The sequence below is a fragment of the Drosophila virilis genome, chromosome 3 (assembly GCF_030788295.1).
Source record: "Drosophila virilis strain 15010-1051.87 chromosome 3, Dvir_AGI_RSII-ME, whole genome shotgun sequence".
Classification (NCBI taxonomy): Eukaryota; Metazoa; Arthropoda; class Insecta; order Diptera; family Drosophilidae; genus Drosophila; species Drosophila virilis.
In genome coordinates, this window is record NC_091545.1 from 14,646,687 (window position 1) to 14,669,809 (window position 23,123).

General features: G+C 39.4%; 1 protein-coding gene across 1 annotated transcript in view; it reads left to right on the top strand.

Moving 5' to 3' along the window:
- caps (capricious) overlaps positions 1-23,123 on the top strand; it is a 65,442-nt gene that overhangs the window by 3,182 nt on the left and 39,137 nt on the right. Inside the window, exon 2 of the mRNA XM_070208593.1 lies at positions 9,427-9,483. The gene's annotated coding sequence lies outside the window, so the exon portion shown is untranslated. The remainder of the gene's footprint in view (positions 1-9,426; positions 9,484-23,123) is intronic.

A 23,123-nucleotide genomic window follows, 5' to 3' on the forward strand; every position in this document is an offset into this window, starting at 1 on the left:
TCAGTTCAGATTTTCTTGAATTGAAATAATAGAAAAATTAATTATACATCTATATAATAATGTATATAGTAGAACAATTCATATTTATAATATATATTTATTTCATTTATGATAGAATTTTGTCAAATAATAATTTGTATAGCTCTCTTTCACTAACACCAAGCACAGGGCTTGGTTCATACTTGAGCTAGTCACATAATTTCTGACTTTTAATAACAATCAATAACAAACAATAAATAGATATATATAGATATATCCAATACGAAGGCATTCAGCTATTAACTCAGTGAGTCCGCTCAAAAGCCAAAACTAACCGTCTTTCAAATAAAACATAATTCGAGCTTTGCTTCAGCTGTTTTTTCTTACAGCTGGTTTGAAATTCCGCTTTAGAGCCGGCTTGCAGCCTTGGTATAGACAGCTCTACTTAGTAAATGGTAGCAAGTTTTTCCATATCATATTTCTGCCGTTTGCAGCTCACATAATTACTCAGTTCGGCACATGTTCATCCATTTCTGCGGCTTTTGCTAGACAGCCTGTGTTTAGCGTACATTTGCACATGCCCTCAATCCATATTTGGCAGCACTTCCAATGCTGTAGCTCACACATTCCAGAACCATATCATTTGGTCTATCAATTATGAATTCTGAAATGCCTGCGAGTGGCGCGACTTTCAGCTCGGACTTGGCTGCTAATCAGATGTAGCTGCAGCAGCGGCAGCAATTAATAAGTCCACACACATATTGACGGGGCCCCAAAGGCAGGCATGTTGAACAGCTTCGTATCGGGTTTAAGTTGACGACTTGACCTTGCCGCAGAACGCGGCACACAAAAGATCATTAGTTGGAGCGTCTAATAAAAACGTTTGATTGCCCATAATTATGGTTAAGTTAAAATGACAGAGGAGACGCCGCCGGGTCTCAAGTTGTTAGCCCTTGTGCCAAAATTAGTTTAAACGTCTTTGAGATGAAGGCAGGCGGAAAACTTGTTCGCAAACTTTCATGTAGCATGCATTTTATGGCTTAATTAAGCGGCAGATAGAAATGGAAAACGAGAGAGAGAGAGAGAGAGAGAGAGTCGGGAAGATAGAGTATGTGGAAAAGAGCGAGAATGTCGACTATATAATCGAGATAAAGTGAAATAAACAAGCTGAAGCTGACATACACACGCACACACTTACACAAGGCTATTTGTGTGCTGTGTACAACGCGTCGTATGCATAATATAATTAATAACCATAAATGTTAATTGCGCATACGCCACGTTAGTCAACTATTCGCTACGACCTGTACAAGTTTTACGCTTGCTTTATGCCCATCTCCGTTTGGTATTTGTTTCCCCACAATATTTTGCCAGCTGTGAGCTTGTCAATAAGTTTTACCCAGCCTATTAGTAGGCACGTGTCCTTCGTCCTGTCCTGCCACCCGCAATATATGTTTGTTTGCATTCGCCTAGGTGAAAAGTGTGCGTTATGAAAACATTTTCACGGGCTTCTACCAGTTGCCTAGTCGCACATCCTTTGCGTGTATGTGTGTGCTTTGTGCCGAAAGTTTTTGTCAGTTAATTAAGCAAATATTTTTTGTTTACCCAGTTAATTTGCTTTGTAGACCCAACAGCCATAACCCCCTATCCAGCCAACAACAAATATTGTTGACATGTGCGGGTGGCTTAGTTGTTGTTGTTTTCGAAATTAACTTGGCTTAATTTGGCGAGTGGCTTTGGGTGAAAAGTTTTGGCTAAGATAGTTTGGGCCATTTAATCGCAGTAGCTTAACTATTTAGTAGAAAGCCAAAAGCATTTAATTTAAACTCTTCATTTATGTTGCTTGCTAATTGCGTTATCATATGTAGCTGGAATATTTCAACAACAATGGAACTTTTCTGCTTAATCGTTCAAATATCTACGCTTCTCTTTAAAAGCACATCGAACTGCAGATATAATTATTTGGCATTTACTTCTAACAATATTCCCAATTTGAGACATTTTTCTGAGCTCAATAACTAGTTAAATAAAATCTATAAGCTGGCAGCCAATGCCAAAGATCTTTCTCATATTTTAAGAGTTTGTGGTCTGGCATTTGGAATTTGGTTTTGTTTTTGGTCATTTTGTGAAACTTGGCTGCTGATAAAGCAAATTTAACATTGTCACAAGTATCAATAAACCCATAAATTTTCAAACAGAGCACACACAACTTTACACAAATGTGCTCGAAAAGAAATAAACTATATAGAAAAGAAATGTTTGTTGTCAGCCCATATTTCCTCGCATTTAGTTTCATTTTCATTTCGGTTCATTGTTGTATTTTGTTTTATTTGGCTTGCTTTTATTTATGGAGCGTTTGTATTCCGGGGGCGTCAACTATGTGGCCACAGCATCAGTTAAGTTCTCTTGCTTGGCTTATCTATATTTTGTCAAGTTCGAGTGTAACAAATTTTTGCATATTTTGTCATAAATTTTTGGCCTCGTCAGTCCCAGTGCCATTTTATGAACATGTTTTCGCCCATGTTTGCTCTTTAGTTTTTCCTCATTTTAAATATATTTTTTTTTTGTTTATTTTTGGGCTGGCAATGTTCAACTATTAAATGCCTCAACAAATTTTAAATGTATTTTCATTGTTTTTATGGTCAGTAGTATATTTAGAAATGTTTATTTCTTTTTGCTTTTTGGAAAATGTACACATATGTAGATGTTTTGAGTTGGGCCAAACAATATTTTATATGGTCTGTCTGCCAGCATATAAAATGTGCAAACAGATGGTTGTGGAACTTGACATGCGGCCGTGACATGGGCGTTGCACGCGAGAAGGCGCTTGGGAAAAACTATAATTCATGTGCTGAAAGTTAAAGATTAAAGACCAAATCGAGCATCGAATGTTAATGAGCCATATAAAAAGACATTGTACCAAATGCGCATCAGTTAAATATGTACTCTATATTTTGGCTTAATTATGTTTTATATAAACATAGACCACATATTTTTATTGAAGATATGTATCTATTTGCTTTTTGATCATATTTTCTAGTCTGCTTTGGGTTTAGTTTGCCAACGCTCTGAACCTGATTGTACTTCTGCTGGATGGTCATTCGACCCCGTCCCAATGCCCAATCTTATCTATACATTATTTCTACATTATATTCTGGTTTGCTCAATGCTAAGCCAGCTTTGTGCCTGGTCTGCAGCTGCTTTTGTCGCCTACTGCGCTGCCTAGGCGCGAGTATGCACAAATATTGACCAAGAAGAGTCAACGTCGTCGGAGCTGTATGTGTATAAATATAGGTAAATAGAGTCCATTAGCACTTCCAGAGTTCGATATTTTCTCAAATACAACGCTTGCACAACAATTGCAGTCACAGTTTATAGAAATCAGAACTGGCTGCGCAGCTAGAAGTCACGCCTTGGGGGCTAGCCAGCTCCTCTGCTACACACAACTGGCTGAGTTTATCTTATCGCGGCTGCTGACGGCGCCTTATCAGCAAAAATGGTAAAGGTAAACAAAAGATAAAGCAAAACACGCTGAAACACTGAGTCGAAGTCGACTCATTTGCCTGCCTGCCTATACACAGATATATATATATATAAACATATATCTATGAATATATAGAAATATTCTCTAGAGCAAAATGACGCATTGAATTCTGATGGCCGCCAGCCAAAACATTTAAAAATTTATAAATACGCATAAAATCACTTTAATGGCTAAAAACTCAAGACGTTCATCAAAATGCCAACAAAATTGAGCAAAATTTATTTGGTGCTTAAAATCGTTAACTTATAAACCAATTTCTGGCTATATCAATGTCTATATTTGCAATAAAATGCTCTCTTTACTCTAGAGCTGCCCAATTATAGAAAATCTGGCGACCACAGTTAACCGATCGGTGTGAATGGCACGTTCCAAGTGTTTTTTTCTGTTGTCAAGAATGCGGTTGCGATCTGTTTATGAATGCAAAGGTAAAGGTTGTGCGGGGAACAGACATAAGCACAGGTAAAACTAGGCTGCTTTCGATTTTAAATTAATTTCCATTTTAATGGGGCCAACGTGAGTGCAATTTCCAAACAGACGCTGTGTACGCATGGCCAGCAAATAATTTAAATTTAATTTATAATTGCTTGCAAATTTTTTTAATTGTTAATCGGAGCAACCTGCACGGCTAACTCAAAAATAATAGTCCAAATATTGGGTAATTATTATTGCTTGTCGCTCAGGTTAATGTTTCAGTTGTTGTTGTTTTTGTTGTTTTGTGTCTCCGACTCGGTTCATTTACAGCTGGCGACGTGTTTTTGGATTTTATTTTCAGTCGCTGATTTCATTTTTTGATTGCCTTGTAAAATTAATTACAAAATATGTACTTTTAATAGACTTTGACTTGGTTTGGAGCCCGGTTATTAAACTGATTACGTCTAGCAGAAGGAAAATTGTTTTGACTTTGACTTGTTTATTTGTTGTTGCATGCTCAGAATTATGAACTTTATAAAATTGAGTTTAACTACTGAAATTATGTGAGTTAAGTGATGGAAGTTGTTCGAAGTTTACGGCTGATAATTATACAGAAATATTTGCATTAAAAAGTCAAGGCTTTGGTTCGTGTAATTGAGATAACAAGATAAAGGCAAATTAATCAGTTTGTGCTACAAACAATTGAAACAAAATTAGAAATAATAATAATTGCCATATTATTTACTACAATTATTACAATAACTTGTTAACGTATTATTGTTTTCTCTTTTGTCAACTTAGTTGCAATAGAACTTATTAAGCTTAGTTTTCAAGACCTGTTTAACGGCTTACATCATATCAATTAAATTTGCATAGCCTTCGGGTTTGAACCAGCATGCAAAATAAATGACATTTTCATGTCTGCGCCGTTTACACTTAGTATATCGCATAACACAAATTTGCATTTAGCTTTCAGCTTGTTTTTATTTATTTATTTTAGATTGTTTTTTTTTTTTCGATTTGTTTCGCTTCGCATTTTGCATTAATTTCTGTATTTATTTCTCATGCATGCGAAACGTGTTTTGCAATGCCAAAAATGGCATTCACAGCCATTTGACACAGTATCAAAAATTTCACAGAGTTAGTGCCCCGCAGTCTAGAGTCTGGGTAAATACAAATTTGGTTGCTTTTAACTGAACGCTCTTTAAACAAATGACTTCATTTGATGTTGTTGCTGCTGCTGTTGTTGTGCTTGATGTTAGTTAAGTGACTCGGACTGGGCTGTCAAGGTGAGTCGCGTCGTTTGTATTTAAATAACGAGACCCTGTCGGCTGAGAGAACTTTGCATAGTTAATTAATAATTAGCTGTTTCATTGTTGGACAGGTGGCGTCTGTGCCCGACCACGCCCCTTGGCCGCATTTAACTAAAAGTTGAAACGCCTGCCGCTTGCTTATCGTTAAATATTTAAATGGACTAGATTTTCGATTTCCATACGCACATCGCGCTTTGGTCACACTCGATCTGTACGCAGCGCCCTCCTTCAAGCGTCTGTTTGTCTTTGCCTATTTGGTAAACATGGGATCGACCCAATAATTAGTTGCACTTAAGTACACATTAGATAAGTGTGCGGTTACAACTGCAACGGCCGAAGAAATGTGTTGACATTTCCTATGGTGAAATTGATTAAAAGTCAATATAAAGTTGTATAAAATTATATTTCCGCTCATATACGCCTATCACTAACACTCACTAAAGGGTGCGTTGTCTAAACCACAAATTACACACTAACCACACTGCCGCGAGGCAATTCAAATTGTTCGATTCGATTTTTCGATTTGGGTGGGAGGGAGTCACCCGAAATTATTGATTTTCCCTATGCGAGTTTTGCTGATTTGTTTTGTTTGTCTGCTTAGCGCTGTGCAGCTCGCTGTTTGTTTGTTTGCTTATTTGTTTATTTAATGTTTGTTTGACTCGAAAATTATTTGGGTTAAATCAACAGAAATGTAATCAATGAATAGACGAAAGCGCCGAACAAAACCAGACAAATATCCGTACGCAGAGCCCATGACAAAAGTTAAAGAGTGAAAAACGAAACCGCATTTGAAAATGAAAATAAAAATATTATATTTTTTGTTGGCTGCATAATTGCTTCCCGTTTGTTGATTCATATTGTTGTAGCCCAATTTGTTCAATCATTTCGGCTTTTCAATTTTCTTTATGCGGCAGGCTTCACATATTTGATTTGGCATAAGTTTTTCGTCAGGTAGTGAAGTGAGATTATTAAAATTATTTAAATAAACATAAATAATTATATATTAAGTCTAATTAAAAGTTTAGTTCTATGTTTAAGTTAAGCAGCTGTTGTTGATGTCGGAGAAATACCTGTATATTATTAATTATTAAATTGCAATAAAAATCCATTTGATTGCTTAGAAATACAAGAATATGTTATGAAATATTTAAGTAAAGTGTAAGATGTCTTTATAAGAAGAAAATTTTTGCTTGAGGGATAAATTAAGAGTTTTTAGCAATTTGTGTACTGGCAAACACTGTAGATCTGCCCCTTTTAAAGTCTAAAGACTTCCGCAATCTATCTGTGTACTCACTAAATCTTCCAGCATTTGCTATTCAAAAGTGAGTACATTTTGAATTGCTTAAGCTCGACAGCTCTCGGGCTCGTGTCTTATCTCTCATTGGCCTCTAAGTGCACACACTTTGGCACAGTTGAGTTGTCACAGCTGAGCGGAAACTCTGTGCTGCGGGACGACCCCTCGGGGGTCTACATGCCTGCCTAGGAGAATTGTGCGCCAATTAAAGGCGACCCCTGAGCTCTTAAAGTTCGGCCTCGGGGGTGGCAGTTGAACTTAAAGAGCCGCCAAGTCAAACTAATAACTGGCTTAAGCTAAAGGCGAGTGTGCTAAAAGGTTTGCACACCGTCGAGCAGTGTTGACAAACAGCCATAAAATGCCAGACACGGAGGCAGAGGTTTCTAACAAAGGGTAGCGAAGGGGAAGGGGCTGCTAAGTTTGGGGCACGTAGACAAGGGAAGCACATTGTGTGCTGGCGAAATAAAATGCTAAAATTATTCATTTTGCAAATAAGCAGCGTAAATATTTAATTAACAACTCAGCGCGCACACATACATACATGCACGCTGGAGGGAGTGTAAATGTGTCTCACATGTGCGACGTGGATCTAAGGTTTCCTCGGAATACGTGTGCATGTGTATGTGTGTGTGTTTATATGATGGTAATATAATATTTATTTATATGTCGCAGCCAGTCGGAAGCAGTCACAGTCAGAGTCAGAGTTAGAGTCACCTACGAGTGGAAGACGACGCGTTGTGACGTCACAATATCCCGAGCAATGACATGTGTTGCCTTTGCTTCGGCAATTTTTTTATGTATCGGTTAAGGGTCTCGGGTCGATGGCATTTACGATAACTTTTATCAATTAAATCGATCGCTTCACATGAGCAACTAGTCAAAGGTGATTCAGATTTATAGCTCAGGTAACTCGGCAAGCGATTGCTCTTGGATTTTTTTCTGAGAGCAAAGCATAGCTTGAAATACGACCAGCAGCTATATAAACTGGTCTCAGAACTATGTATTTATATTGGCAAGGTTTTGTATAGTTTATATCCACAATTTTCTAGGCTCTTTTATTTTATAAACGGAAATAATTTCATCAGCAAATTTATTATTTTTTCAAGCTAACAGTTTCCATTGAATATTTTCTTTATTATATTACGCCTTTAAGCAAATTTCTGCTGGCATTCATTTATTTCTCGCACCTTCAAGGAACTGCTCTCATGTGCGAAGGCTTTGGTTAAGATTGTATCGCTCCAAGTTTGATTTCATTAACGCAACTGGCTGCCCAGGTCCAGGGCCTGGCACAGAACTAAACGCTTGATTGGCCCAAAAGACACCGGCTAACTAGTCCTCTTACCCGCTTTCCCCCATGCCCTCGGCTTGTGTGCCCTGACTAATTAAATTAGTGTAGTCTGCAGCAGAAATGTGCTGTTATTATATTATTTTTGTTGTTGTTGTTATTGCTTGGCTTTAATTGCTGCTGTGCTATTGTTGGGCTGCAGAAATGACTTAATAGATTTAATGCCAGGTTTCCGGGGCTTGTTGGTTACGAAAATTTCATTTGTCGGTTGTTACTTTTGGTTCAGCGGGGGCTGAAACTAAAAGCGGCTTTGGGAAAATCGATGCGGCTGATAACTAGCAAATTCGTAGCAAAATAAAGCAATTAATAACAAATATGTTTATGCATTTTATAAGCCATCAAAAGCGGCTCAGCACGTGCCAATTGGTAGCTGGCTGCTTGGACTCGGCGGATTTTATGTGCAGGTGCTTAAATATTCCATTAAAAGCGCGTTAGAAATGAGCCCAGGAAGTAGCTGAAGTTAGCTGGAAGCGCGGCACTCTGGACTCACAAGCAACAAAAAACAGTCGACGGCAGCAGTAAAATGTTGGTTTATTTCATTGTTTCAATGCGTTGCACAAACAACTCGTAAAAGTCAGCAAATATTATTGCCTAGGCTTTGGGGTCGAGCTATTAAAATGTCATCATGCCGGCAAGGGGTGAACGGGGTGAGCGGGCTTAGCTGGTGAACTGTGAATGATAAGTCAAAACACGCAACTTCAAATCGTGCGCCTGCTTTTATTGGCAGTCCAATTCCCAGTACTCCCAGGTTGTCGTATTTATTATTTAACACCTTCCATCAGCCAGAGTGCCCCAGAAGCAGAAAGTGAAACAGAGACCCAAGCGGAAAATACCTATAAAATGTTGACCTTTTTGCACGCACCCAAAGCCGAGACATCGGCCCACTCAAGCTGGGTGGTCTGTATGCTTTTCTTTATGGGGTACTCTAGTTTTTACGAGTCCGTCACACCATAGGTTAAAATATTTAAAAGTGTGCTTAATTATGCTGTGAAAAAATAAGGAACGTTAAATAAAGAAATTCTCAAGACACGACAGCAAAGTCTTTTCAACAATGTAATTTCCATCGCGTGACGTAAGCTTTTCTTAGAAAAGAATAGAACAATAAATCTGCGGCTCACAATGAATAACGGTTTGATTAAAGGCGCGAAAACTTAACGTATCGGTGGAGACATACGCAAAAACTGCACTAATTCTCATAAGTATGATATCTAATATTTCATACCGAATATATTTATGTAGATATTGGTAATTGCACATGTATTAGTGTGCTTTTGACCAAAAAAAGCTCTTAACATGCCATTTTATCTACGATGTGCTTAAAGCTCATAATGTTATAGTGTCCGTGTGATATATGCGTGTTAGCTTAAAGCTTGACCTCACTCGATTATATTTACAGGATTAATTCTAGATACATTTAAGCTTTATCTAACATTTTAGCAATTTATATTCATGCTGCTTACTTAATCAAGCTTATCTTGTATTAAGTGTTTAAATACTTATATTTTCTAACTGTTTTTTTTTTAATTTGCTCTATTTACAGTTAAGAGCCGTAAGGCAGCATTTTCAGCACTGACATCCGCAGCTGCTTACTTTTAAGGTAAGTTTTTCAACTACATATCGATCTAAACGCACAACTCTCCAACTGCCCAAGTGTCCAAGTGTCCAATCTGCTCTGTTCACGTGTTGTTTAACACGCTCTGGCGGCTGCCTGTTACCAATTCCCCCAACCCAGATGTAAACTGTAACCCAAACCCCCCATAGCCCCCAAACTCGTACCCAAAAACGTACCCAGACCCAAACCCAAACCCGTCGCTTGCTATTCATGTACGCTATCATAGAGACTCAAATTGAATTACAACAAACACGGGACTGACAGCCGAATGGCTTTGGATGTTGGCAGCGGTACGAGATGTGCTCGTTCGCATAAAATATGCAATTGCAAGTGCGGACATTGGAGGAAACTATGCAGACGATGGTCGCAGGTCTCAGGTGATATATCGCAAAACTAGTTTACGCAACATGTGGCATGTGCATTTTGCATGCCACAAGCACACACAGCGAGTGGAGAGAGAGGAGCAAGAGTGCAGAGCGAGACGTGCCACAAAAAAAATTGACATTTTGACATGTGGCGGTACCTCAAGATTTGCCACAGATAAACTACAAATGGTCACCGGCGACCGGTTTGTGGCTGTGGCACCAGAGTAAAGCGTATTTTAAATACAAATGTTATCTGCTGACCGAGCCCCGGCGAACAAGCAGCCGAACAAATATCAAAATGTGTGTGCAACCGTACGTGCCACGTTTTGTGGCTGCTACAATTTTTAATGGATAGACGGCAGACAGCGAATGCGCATTAGAAACCGGGCGGGTCCCGACTAGCACCGAGTATCAAAGTCATGCACAAGACATGAGCATCAGTTGAACCCCTTGGACATTCGGCAGTTGTGCAGATGCACTTCCAGACTTGCCGCACTTGCCACACACCGCTTGCCGCCCCTTCAACTGGCTTTGCATGCCAAATTTTCGCATGGCTACTGCAATTTTCTTTCAATAACTGGCCTCGGTCCAGCCAGTTGCCCGTTGGCCGTAGCCCGCTTGGTTAGGCACGTTTCGGGCTTGAAGTATCTGTTGGATACTTGAACTCGGTATCAGTTAACCACTCGCCCGCTCGCCTGGGGTGGGCGCGGGGGTGTCAATGGGCGTTGCATTGAGACTATTTGCTATTGCATATATTTATTTTAATTGCATTCGTTGTTCGCATCGCTTCGAGTTGCTTCTTGAGGTGTTTGCTCGCCGATAAAATAATTTCCAATGTTGCAGCCATGACTTTCGACTTGTTCGGTTTTTGGGGCTCTTGTATTTCGTTAAGCTAATTGGCATATTGAACGGTAGTTTCGAGTGTTAGATCCACTTTTGAAAACGTTTTCACATGAATGGTCTTCTAGCACTTTATGAACATTTAAGCAAGATATTGTTTTATAAACTGAATATAAACTATTTTCTATAAACTATTAACTAAGCGCACTTGTCAGAGAGCAATAAATATTAGTAGATTGTGGAATACTGACTGTACAAGAATTAAACTTGAAATTTAACGTGAATTTGATGCTGCTCAAGAAATGCATTCCTCTGCATTTGTGCATAGCCCACATACCCCTTTTATTTAACCACTTCTATAGTGTCTTAATCTAGCTAACATATTAGACTGCATAGCATCTGTATCTTTATCTATTCCTTTCGCAATGTAAAGTGTAATTGCTACATTTGCAGCTGTCTAAAGAGAAATGCGATTACGAATTGGAAACGTGAATTTTTCATAGAAATAACCAAACATTTTTGTCTAAAAGCATTCTTCATTCTGAGCTGCAGCCGTTTCTCGGCTAGACGTCTGTTTCCAACAGCCAGCACTCGACAACTGCCCAGCCCAGCCCAGATGAGCTCAGCTCGGCCCAGCCCTGTTCCTTCCTGCTGGCTTAGCTCGAGATAAAGTGATATCTGCCTGGCTTATGTCCACTCAATAGGTTAGGGAATCGCAGGTCTCATAATTGATATTCATATGTGGATTTGTGTTTGTCGTTCGGCCGCATCTCATTAGCATCGCATATCCTTGTTGGAAGGAGCCTGGGCTATGTGTCGAGTTACCTGCGCTTATAAATAAGCACATAATCAGGCGACAAAAGCGTCGCCAGCAACAGCAGCAGCCGCGTGCATAAATAAATAAATAATTTGCAACAATTACCATAAGTTGCGCTGACATCTCCACTCGTCGTAAAAGCGTGTGTGTGTGTGCGTGTGTGTGTGTGTTGACATTCAAGTTATGACTAACTTAGAGGCCAGTCTCTGCGGCAGATGATGATGTTGACTATGATGATGGTGTCAGTAGAGAGCTACCAGTCGATAAACATAAATAGCTGCCACGAGTAGCTAGCACTTCCCTGCCTGAACCCCCCCTCCCACAGTCAATTCACCCAGCAGCAGTAAACTGTTCGACTTTATGGCCAATGGCCGATAGACGCGTCTCTGCTACAGCGTTGAGTCTGTGGAGTCGGCTTTAATTAGCGCTCGCCTCACAATTAAATAATATTTTTTCGCCAGCTCTCTATCTGAGCCCTCGCACCGCCCCGCCCCCCTACACTTTGGGTCTGTGATGCTGCCGACTTGTTAACTCGCTGCCTGACAGTCTGCCAACAAGTTTTAATTACCAGCACAACAAAAAAAAAAAAAAAAAAAAAAAACACAACCAAATGTCTCCCGGGCAGTTAGTTTTGATAGTCGCTGCCTTTTTTTAATGACACTCAACTCGATTTTTTTTTATTTTTTTTTTGTTTGTGTGTATGCAAATACTTGCATTTTTTACGTAGTTTACGGCCTGTGATTGTTATCCGCACGTCGTTTTTAAAGCGTTTATTTAGCTTTTGCACGTTCAAAACTGAGTGCTCGGAACTGAGGGCCCAGTCACTCTTCATTTGCTGCAAGGCGCTGTTGGCTTTATATATATATATATATATATTGTTTTATTTGTTTTTGATTTGTTGCTAATTCGAAGAGCAGCCCTTTTTGGTTTTTATTTGTGTTATTTATGCCCATCAATAGAGAAATACGAGTTCTTGACTCGATAAACGAGCTCTGATTATGACACGCCTGTAGGGCAACTGATGCTTCTGGCTGTCGGTTTTGGGGCGTTGATTGTCTCGCTTGACACATTGACATGCATTTTGTCAATAAAACCAGCAGCAGTTTGTCATTTGATTTGATATTTTTGATGAAGGTCGTTTCTGTTAACGCTGTAAAGTGACGGAAATTTTGTGGCGACCTTAGCCAATTTGGCCTCTGGCAGTGGCAGGGCCTGAAAATCAACCAAGTCTGCTATCGAAACGAATAAAATATATTTCAATTTGAGAGTGCTCTAGATTTAGCTAGTAAATATATAAATAAAGCATATATATAAAGCAGTTAAACACATTATACTGTACTTTATGTTATATAAACTACTTTAAACGGGATTTAAATGCGTTTGCCTCGCATGGAATTGACATGTATCTGGAAATGCAATCTCTGCGCTACTTGAGTGTTTAACTCATTTTCCTTGAGCACTTTGAGTCACTTTGAGGGCAGCTCCTTTTAGCTGCCATCACAGCAGCAGGACACGCCCGGCTGACCACGCCCTCGACTCGGGGCATACGGCCCGCAATACGCGAATTGCTTCTCTCTGCTCGCCGGCTTATTTACAACTTGACATTTCACTTGTCGGAATCGCGGCACTTCAATGCGCCCCAATTGCATTTTATGACAGACCAAACTGACCTACTTAAGGGCACTTTCCAGCGCACAGACACAGATACACACACACACGCACACACACACACACACACTAACACACACTGAGAGACACCCTCGCAATGCTGGCGCTTTCGTTGTCCTTTTCAATCGCATTATAAATTTAATGTGTTGACCTTTTTGTTCGGCCTCAGCTCGACCGCAATTTCAATAGATTGGCTGCAGAAATCGAGGCTAAAGTGACGCTTAAAACCCTCGTAAAATTTAACTAAAATGTTCATAAGTAGTTGCTCGGGCCAAGCAGCCGCAAATAGAAACGAGCTACAAGTGAGCAGCGTATTTCAAGCTGCACACTCTATTAAATGTATCTTTGAGATACGCGCGCTTTAAGCCACTCGGTCCAGGGTTGTCGCATTTCACGCTCGCTGCACGCACGTTTGGCCCGCGTGCCCGCCAATATCCTGAGCCATTTCCTGCTTTGTTTTTCGCCCTTTTGTTAGAAGGTCGCCACTTTTTCTTGGCACTCGCTCAAGTCATGGGTTAAAATTTTGTCACAAAAGCTGCGTACCGGGCTTCAGCGCAAAAAAAATACAAGAAAAAAGCGACAAAATTACAAAAAAAAAAAACAAAACAAAACTTTCTAAAGAGTTCTTAGTTTGTTGTTGTTGTTGTTGTTGCTGTTGCTTGGCATTGAATAAAACGTCTTCAACTAGAAGCAAAACATTGTAAATTGTTTTTCTTTGGCACACACAACAACCGAAAGTAGAAGAAAAAATAAACGCCCCCCCTTCGCCCCATCCCTTCACCGATCCGCCCTACACATGTTCGGTGTTATTTTTGTTAAATTTTTCAGGGGCTGTCATCTTTGTCTTTTTCATCCTCTTCTTCCTTTTCAACCGGTCTGGTCATGTGCACTTCAAAAGCAGCCTGGCAAAAAGAAAACTTTTCTTATGCCATTGCATGAGAGGCTACACGTTTTTAAGGACTGCCCCACATATGTGGGTCCTCCACCTCCATCTCCACCCAGTCCCGCTTGATCTCTGTGTTCAATGTCTTTGTAGCTAACCATATCGTGTATTTTTGGTATATTTTGGTAAAAAAAAAAAGTCTCGAGTCCTGGCGCTGCGCTTGACTGATTTTTGCTCGTGCAAATATTTTATTGACTATTATTTTGGCTGTTGTCCTTGCCGTTGGGTACTTTAAAGCTTTGTGTTTATTTTTTATTTATTTCTTGCACAAAAAAAAATCAGATTTATATTTACAAATCTATTATTTTAAAGATGTGCCGCAAAATGGCATATGCATTAAATCTTTCAGAGAAATCTAAAATTAAACTTGAGTGAAATATTTGGAAGTGCGCTTTAAGTCTTTATTTATCTATGGAAAATTTCCAGTGTTAAGTGCAATAAAGTCCATAAATATAAAATATTTAATGTTGCGATTTACCTAATAACCCCCCATGTAGGGGGTAGAGGGTCCGTCAGCGAACAAAGGGAAATGTCTATAAGGGGATTAAGTACTCAGCGTGTCGCAGAAATCCTAACTTTTTCGTTTTTATTCGATTTGCCAAGAAATAATAATAAAATAATTTTTGAAAATATGGAATATAATTAAACGATTTTCAGTAATAGCCAATAGCTATTCGATAAACATTTTGTTATTAATCTATCAAAATGTTAATCATAATAAACTGTCTAAATTGCTGCTAATTTTGAGCGTTTCAAATTTTCGCACATCGCATTTGATCGTGAATTGCGGCAATTAAAACATTTACCACGCATTTTTATTCACGCACACACACGCACACGCAAACACACACAGATACTCAACACAACAATTTGCCATCACGACTGCGAATATAATATTTAAAAAGCATTTTCAATATTTTATTTGATGGGTTTCACTCGGACGGTTCGGACTGCGGCAACTAATTGACTGATGGTTGGGGTCTCATAATTGCCGCAAGGCTTTTTTGAAGCGCTTCAAGCGGCGCGAAACTAATGAAAAAAAAACATCATCAAAGACCAGGAGAAATAGAGAGGAGGAAGAGAGAGAGAGAGAGAGAGAGAGAGTGAGAGCAATTCGTATAATTGCGAAGCGAAGCGAGGAAAAACTGTTGAAAAACATTGCGTTTTAAAGCCATTTCCACTAATTTTATTAGATTTTTGTCCATGCCACGTTTGTTCTTCTTCTTATACGAAAATGATTATTGCAAGCAATAAAAAAAAAAAAACAAAACACAGATACAGCGGCAAGTTGGGCGCACAGCTGGCAGCATTGCGTAAGTAAGCAAAAGGAAACCATCCTTGAAATCTATTGTCTCTCCTCTTGGGGTCCAGAGTCCAGACAATGCAATGAAGCGGGCAAATGGCAAAAAGGGAGGAAAAGAAAGAAAAAAGAAAAGTCGTATAACGGAAAAACAACTGATGCCGCCCTTACATAATTGAAAAACATCAAAACAAACGCCCAGACATCAGAATGAAAATCAAAATATCTGTTAGATACAAGATAAATGCAATTCCCAACTGGAATTTGCGACTTCAATTGGCAGTCTAAAATTTAACTGTTATAGCGCTTAGTAAGGATCCTGTCAGCACAAATATATGTATATATATAATTAGTGCAATAAACGGTTTTATTTGTTGTTTTCCGATAAAAGAAAAAATACAGAATAATGATGATGCTGCAAATGAAAAGAAAACATGCAAAACCATTAAAAATAAACATGCAGCACGTTGCAATAACATTGTTTGCCCCATCGTGCCGCAAGTAAAGCCAAGGCCCACTAAAAATAACAACAGCTATTTAATATAAGTAAATATGTTAAAATAGTGACAATAAGCTGTTAAGCTTCTTTATAATCTGGCAACATTGTATCAGCATAGTACTCATTCTGTAATTGAGTACTTGTTCAGATTTTTGTACTCATGCTTCGAAGTTTCCATTAAACATTTAACCGAACCACTACGTGTGTTTTCTTTATGTGCATCTTAGGCACACTAGAAATCTCCCAACATTGGTTATGGGCCCAGGTCTCGTTGTTTTCGGTTAAATAAGTACACAAAGTGTCTATGGTTTTGAAAGCTTCCTTTTGTTAAATTTTTAAAAAGTTTATTTCGTGCGAAGAATAACGTGGTGAAATTGTCAAAATGAACATGTCGCATCAAATAGAAAAACTTGGTGAGGACAATTATGACGTATGGCATATGGCCATGAAAAGTGTCTTGGTGGTGGCGGACCTATGGAATGTTGTGTGTGGAAAATATGTTAAGCCAGAAGGAAATGGTGAGGATATCGAAAAATGGGTTAGTGTCGACCAAAAAGCGATGGCTTACATAATTTTAAATCTGAAGCCAACACAGTTGATGCATATCAAGTCATGCCCAACATCTGCAGCTGTATGGAAAAAACTAAAGGAAATTCATGTCTCAGTTGGACCGATTAGGAAGGTCCAATTATATCAAAAATTAATACGTTTCAATATGCAGCAGGGTGACGATGTAGTCGCATATGTCAATTCATTTGTTGAGACAATTGAAAAGTTGGCAGAATTAGACATCAAACTCAATGACGAGTTGCAGGTCATCATGTTTTTGAGCAGTCTACCAGACACATGGGAAAATTTTGTAATAGCGATTGAGACACGCGATGAGCTGCCCAAATTCGAAGTCGTCAAGGTTAAAATGTTAGAAGAGGCCACGCGAAAGCAAGAAAGAGCTAGCAGAGACGGCATAGGGACACCAGAAGCAGTGTATACACACAAACATAATGGACCGCGGGACAACAACAGTGTCGAAAGCAAAGGCAGAAAGAATAGCAGTAAGCAGCCATTCCGAGGCAAATGTTTTAATTGCGAAAAAGAAGGGCATCGAGCGAGCGATTGCCGAAATAAAAAGAAGGATGATAAAAAGAGCCAAAAGGACGAAAAGTCTCTATGCTTAATGCACACGTGTGTCAAGGAGAAGCAAAAGAGTTTTTGGTGCGTTGACAGTGGTGCAACATCGCACATGTGCTGCGACCGCAGCATGTTCCTTACGTATGCTGATAAAAAGACGTCGATAATGTTGGCCGCAAATAAGTTTATCGATTCACCCGGCAGTGGCAGTGTTGAGTTGCACTGCAATAGAATAAAATTAAAGCTGCAAAATGTTTTATATGTCCCTGACTTAAGCATGAATTTTTTATCAGTAAGTGCTGCAGCAAAGTTTGAGAATTCTACCATATTTGAAGGGAAAATTGCGCTGATAAAAGACAAAGAAGGCAACGAGATAATAAGGGCAAGACACGAAAATGGTTTGTATGTTTACAAACATAGTCTTGATCAGGTTCATATGCTAAATAGTTCTGATTCATCTTCCATAAAATGGCACAATAGATTTGGCCACCTGAATTTTAAGGATTTGAAATTGCTTAATGATAAGCAACTGGTGCGTGGTATGAAAGTTGAAAATGTACAATTAGAAATAAATTGCGATACATGTAATAAAGCAAAAATTTGTGCATTGCCATTCCCACAGAAAGCGAATCGTGTCTCAAAGCAAGTACTGGACTTAGTACATACAGACGTATGTGGTCCGATGAATGTTAAGTCGCTTGCAGGCAATCGATATTTCGTAACTTTTATTGATGACTACTCACGCAAGATATTTGTTTACCTTATGCACTCAAAAAGCCAAGTTTTTGAAAAGTTTAAAATGTTTAAAACTTTTGTAGAATGCCAAACAGGAAATAAAATAAAGGCTGTGCGCAGCGACAATGGAACAGAGTATGTGAATAAGCAATTCACTGAATTTTTGATCGAGTGCGGTATAAAGAGGCAATTAACAGTTCCTTACACTCCGCAGCAAAATGGTGTGGCCGAACGTGCTAATCGGACCATCGTTGAAATGGCAAAAAGTCTTCTAATTCATTCAAAGCTTGAAGAATTTTTGTGGGCAGAGGCTGTTGCAACAGCAGTTTATTTGCGCAACAGATGTCCCACAAAAGCATTAGAAGGAAGCACACCATTTGAGGTATGGAAGGATCGCAAGCCATCAGTACAGCACTTGAGAGTATTTGGCTCGCGGGCATTTGCACTCGACAAAGTCAGAAAAAGCAAGTTCCAAGCAAAGGGCAAGGAGTACATTTTTGTTGGTTACTCCTTTACAGCAAAGGCATATCGCCTATATGATCGCGAGAAGCGAACAGTTATTGAAAGAAGGGATGTCAAATTCATTGAAGGTGAGTTTGACATAGCAACAACTGATGCATGCAGTATTTCAGACAGAAACACCTTCACGACGTACATTATCCCGTTTGAGTCAAATCATGAGGTTGCAAAAAACCACCCAGAGCAACCTGCCGAGGTGCAAGAGTACAACAGTGACTCAAATGAAGAAGAAGAGGAGGATTTTGTGAGCGCAAGCGATCCAGGAGAAGATGGCAACGATGACGACAATGACCAAGTAGCGCTGCCACAAGTTGAAGCTGTAGTAAAACATGGGCGTGGCAGGCCAAAAATTATACGTACAGGTCAGCCAGGCAGGCCCAGAAAGCAGTACCAATTGATCAATAGTCTTAATCAGATTGAAGACATTGAAACTCCGCAGTCAGTTGCAGAAGCATTACATGGCCAAAATGCGCAGGATTGGGAAAAGTCTATGCAAATAGAGTACGACGCTTTACAAGCAAATGAGACATGGTCAGTGTGTGAGCTACCTCCTGGACAAAAGGCCATTGGTTCAAAATGGGTTTACCGAATCAAGAGAGATAAAGATGGTAATATTGAAAAATTTAAGTCTCGACTAGTTGCACAAGGTTGTGGTCAACAATTTGGTGTCAATTACTGGGAAACGTTTTCTCCCGTAATTCGATATGAAACCATTCGCATGTTATTCGCAATAGCTGCCGAAAAAGAGCTGTATATGCATCAAGTCGACATTTCAAACGCATACTTAAATAGTAAGCTTAATGAAACTGTGTACATGAAACAGCCGCCGAATTTTATTGACAAGCAGCATCCAAATAAAGTCCTCAAACTAGAAAAGGCACTTTACGGGCTTAAACAATCCGGACGAGTTTGGAACAATACGCTCGATGAGGTATTGAGAGGCATGGATTTTAAAAGATGCAAAAATGAAGCATGCTTATACGTCAAGCAAAAGCAACAACAATTCAGCTACATCGCTGTCTACGTCGACGATTTAATCATAGTGTGTCCCAGCGAAGAAGACATAGCCGTGATTAAGAAGAAGATTGCATCAAATTTTAAAATGCACGATGGAGGCCCCATTAGCTATTTCCTAGGCATGGAAATCCAACGCGACGGCGATCGAGGTTCCGTTTCGCTGTGCCAGAAGACGCACATTCAAGGCCTATTGGACAAGTATGGCATGAGCAATTGCCGTCCAGTAAGCACACCTCTTGACCCAGGTTTTCAAGTGGACTGCAACGACGATACTTGTGTAAAGGTAAATATAACGCAATATCAGTCATTAATTGGTTCGCTTATATACTTAGCAGTTTTGAGCCGACCAGACATTTTGCATGCTGTAAACAAATTATCACAAAGAAATGCTAATCCTCATGGAGAACACCAGTCTGCAGCAAAGCACATTCTAAGATATCTTGCGGGTACAAAGAATATGAAATTAGTATACCGTAAAAATGGCAAACCACTAAAAGGCTATGCAGATGCAGATTGGGGCAACGATCGGCTGGACAGGAGATCCTATAGTGGCTACGCATTTTTCCTGGCAGGCAGTGCGTTCTCTTGGACTTCATCAAAGCAAAGCGTTGTCGCATTGAGCAGCACTGAAGCAGAATATATTTCTTTGTCCATGGCTGCCAAAGAAGCAGTTTATCTACGCAGGCTACTTAGTGAGATGGGATGGTCAAAGGATACAGAGCCGTTGACTATATGTGGCGACAACCTAAGCGCGCAACATATTGCGCAAAATCCAGTCCATCATAAGCGCACTAAGCACATAGACATAAGGTATCATTTTATACGTGAAAAGGTACAATGTAATGATATTGCATTAGAATACGTACCTACAAATAATAATGTTGCAGATATACTAACAAAATGTTTAAGTAAGCAAAAGCACGTAGGCTTTGTAAAAACACTTGGATTGAATTAAATTTGTTATTTTGCAACTGATTATAATTAGCTTAAGAAGAAGTGTTAAAATAGTGACAATAAGCTGTTAAGCTTCTTTATAATCTGGCAACATTGTATCAGCATAGTACTCATTCTGTAATTGAGTACTTGTTCAGATTTTTGTACTCATGCTTCGAAGTTTCCATTAAACATTTAACCGAACCACTACGTGTGTTTTCTTTATGTGCATCTTAGGCACACTAGAAATCTCCCAACAAAATATTTATCTCGAAATGTGCTTGTAAACATGCCACTTTGCAAAGTAAATGCATAGAAATGCGAGCTGGAAAATGGAAAATCTCGTTATTTTCCATTGTCAGTTTCAGGAGACGAGGTCAAACTCGACTTCTGTTTGTTGCAAGTGCTTCTAATTTAAAAAAGTATCAATATTATTCATAAATTGAACTTTTTGTAATTAAATAATATTTAATTAACTTAAAAGCCGCTCGCTTCGATTAAGCATGCTGCAAAGTTTTTAAATGCATCTATAGATTTTATAGGGTATGCATATAGTCGCACGTAATTATCAAATTGCCCCACAATCGCTTATTGTTATGTCAGTAGTCATATAGTCATTACCGTTACATTATAATAATGAAAAGCTTTCACTTTAATGCAAAATCCGCAGCTTGTCAAATGCCGCAAGCAACTGTGGTGTGTTTACACTGTGCAACAGCAACAGCAGCAGCGGCGGCAGCAGTGAAAAAGTAAATGCCGCAACTGTGAAATTCATGTGTGTCCACATGTAGGCAGCCCACACACTAACACACACACACACACACACACATGGCAACTACTGCTACTGCTGTTGATGTGTGGCTGTTACTGTAACTGTTCCAGTTACTGCTGCTGCCTGCTGTTGCACGTAGGTTTTGCAGTGGCCATAAACAAGGACACGCACGCAATTAATTGCAGAATTATTACAAATTTCATTACATGCTAAAATATGCAAATTGTTTGACGTTGGCGCTGGGCATCCCCAAAGCTCTCTCCACTCCTTGCTAGCAACGACAGCGCTGTCCATGCAATTAAATGCATTTGCATACATAATAAATAAATAATGCAGAAGCAGCCGCAGCAGCAGCAGCAGCAGCAGCAGCAAATGCAGCAACATTTCGCAGTAACACCGAAAAAAAAAGAGAAATGCTGAAATGCCTTTTAATTATCATTTTAATGTGTTTATGAAAATTAGAAATGCATGCGAAAATTGTTCGTTAAACACGTCGAGCGGAGAGCGGAGAGCGGAGAGCGGAGAGTATAGAGTGTAGACAACAACGCAAGCTTTACACTGTAAACAGTTGAGCGAGAGGGGCAGAGCGAGCGAGAGTGTGAGCGAGAGTTTTGAGGGACAGCTGCATTAAGGGACATTTGCAGTACAATAAATGGCGAAACACACAGCTGCCCGCCCAAAAGCAAAGGCCCATTCAGCTGAGCTCTGCGGCGGGGGTAGGTTTGTCTGTTGCGAAAAAAAAAGAAAAATTGAAGAAAAAAAATCAACCCATTTGCAAAGTAGCAAAAGTCCATTACATCAAAAACGTTGCTGTTATATTTGTTGTTGCGCCCGCCTGTCTGCTGACTGTTATTGTTATTGTTGTAATTGCGCCTGTTTGCAGTTTTGTTGCTCTTGTTGCTGTAGCATAAATATTGCATGTCTACAAAATATTTGGGTTAAAATTTTGCACGCACACACACAAAGGCATGCATATAAAAAATGTTTTATTTGCATGATTGCACACAAAAAGGGAGTGCGAGCGCACGAGCGGGAGAGCCGCTGCTGCCGCTGCCGCTGCTGCTGCTGCCGCTGCCAGTTGAGTGCCAGTTGAGTGGCGTACATGGTGCCAGCGGCGACAGCAGCGTCGACTGCAATCGAATTGTTTGTGTAATTGTTTCTGCTATTTTTTTTTTGTTTTTGCGTGCATTTTTGTTTCTTTCATCCTTTTGCCGGTGGTTTTGCAACAACAATAACACGAATAATAATAACAGCAAACAGCAGAAACGCACCTTGCGGTTTCTGTGGTCGCCGCGTGCCGCTGTTCCCAGCTCACTCGCTCTCGCGCCGAGTGAATTGGACTGTGAGATACCCAACACAGTCGATGTCGAGTCACATGTGGAGCACCGAGAGGCGAGCTTTTATTTTATTTTATTTTTTTTTTCTTATATTCGCTTTATGCTTTATGCATTATGACTGAATGGTTTAGAAATCGTTTTGGGACTGCGTCACTTTGTTGCCAGTTGTTTGATAGTTTCTGTAATAGGTCTCTAAAGAGATGTTATCAACAAAGTTGACGTGTTGACTGCTTTTGAGTGTTGCCAAAGTGGAACAAAGGAGAAGGTGCATACATTTGTGCATTTAAACCTACGTACTACATAAATATAAGTGTCGATTCGGTTGTTTGCAAAAGTGCATCAAAGTGCATACAGAGCCAAAAATGCATTTATATTTAAGTACGTAATATTACTATGGATATATCTATATAGTGTTTGTATTTGCATTTGCGTTTGTATGGGTCTTTACATGCTCAAAAATCCAAATACACAAATATACTTATATACACATAGTTCTTTTGAATGCATGCAAGTTATAAACAGTTTCTCAAATACATTCAATTTCCTCATCAAATCGGAAGTTTACGTTATTGATTTATCCAGCTACGTATTTGACAGCTTAACTCAATGAACCACAACAATTGTGACGTCACGTCTCATAGAAATTCTCTTGCTTTGAGCTTTGCCGCTATCGAAATGCCAAAAGCTAAAGCACTCATAAGCATAAAATCAGCAATGACGTCGCATAATAAACATAATAAAAAGCAAAAGCA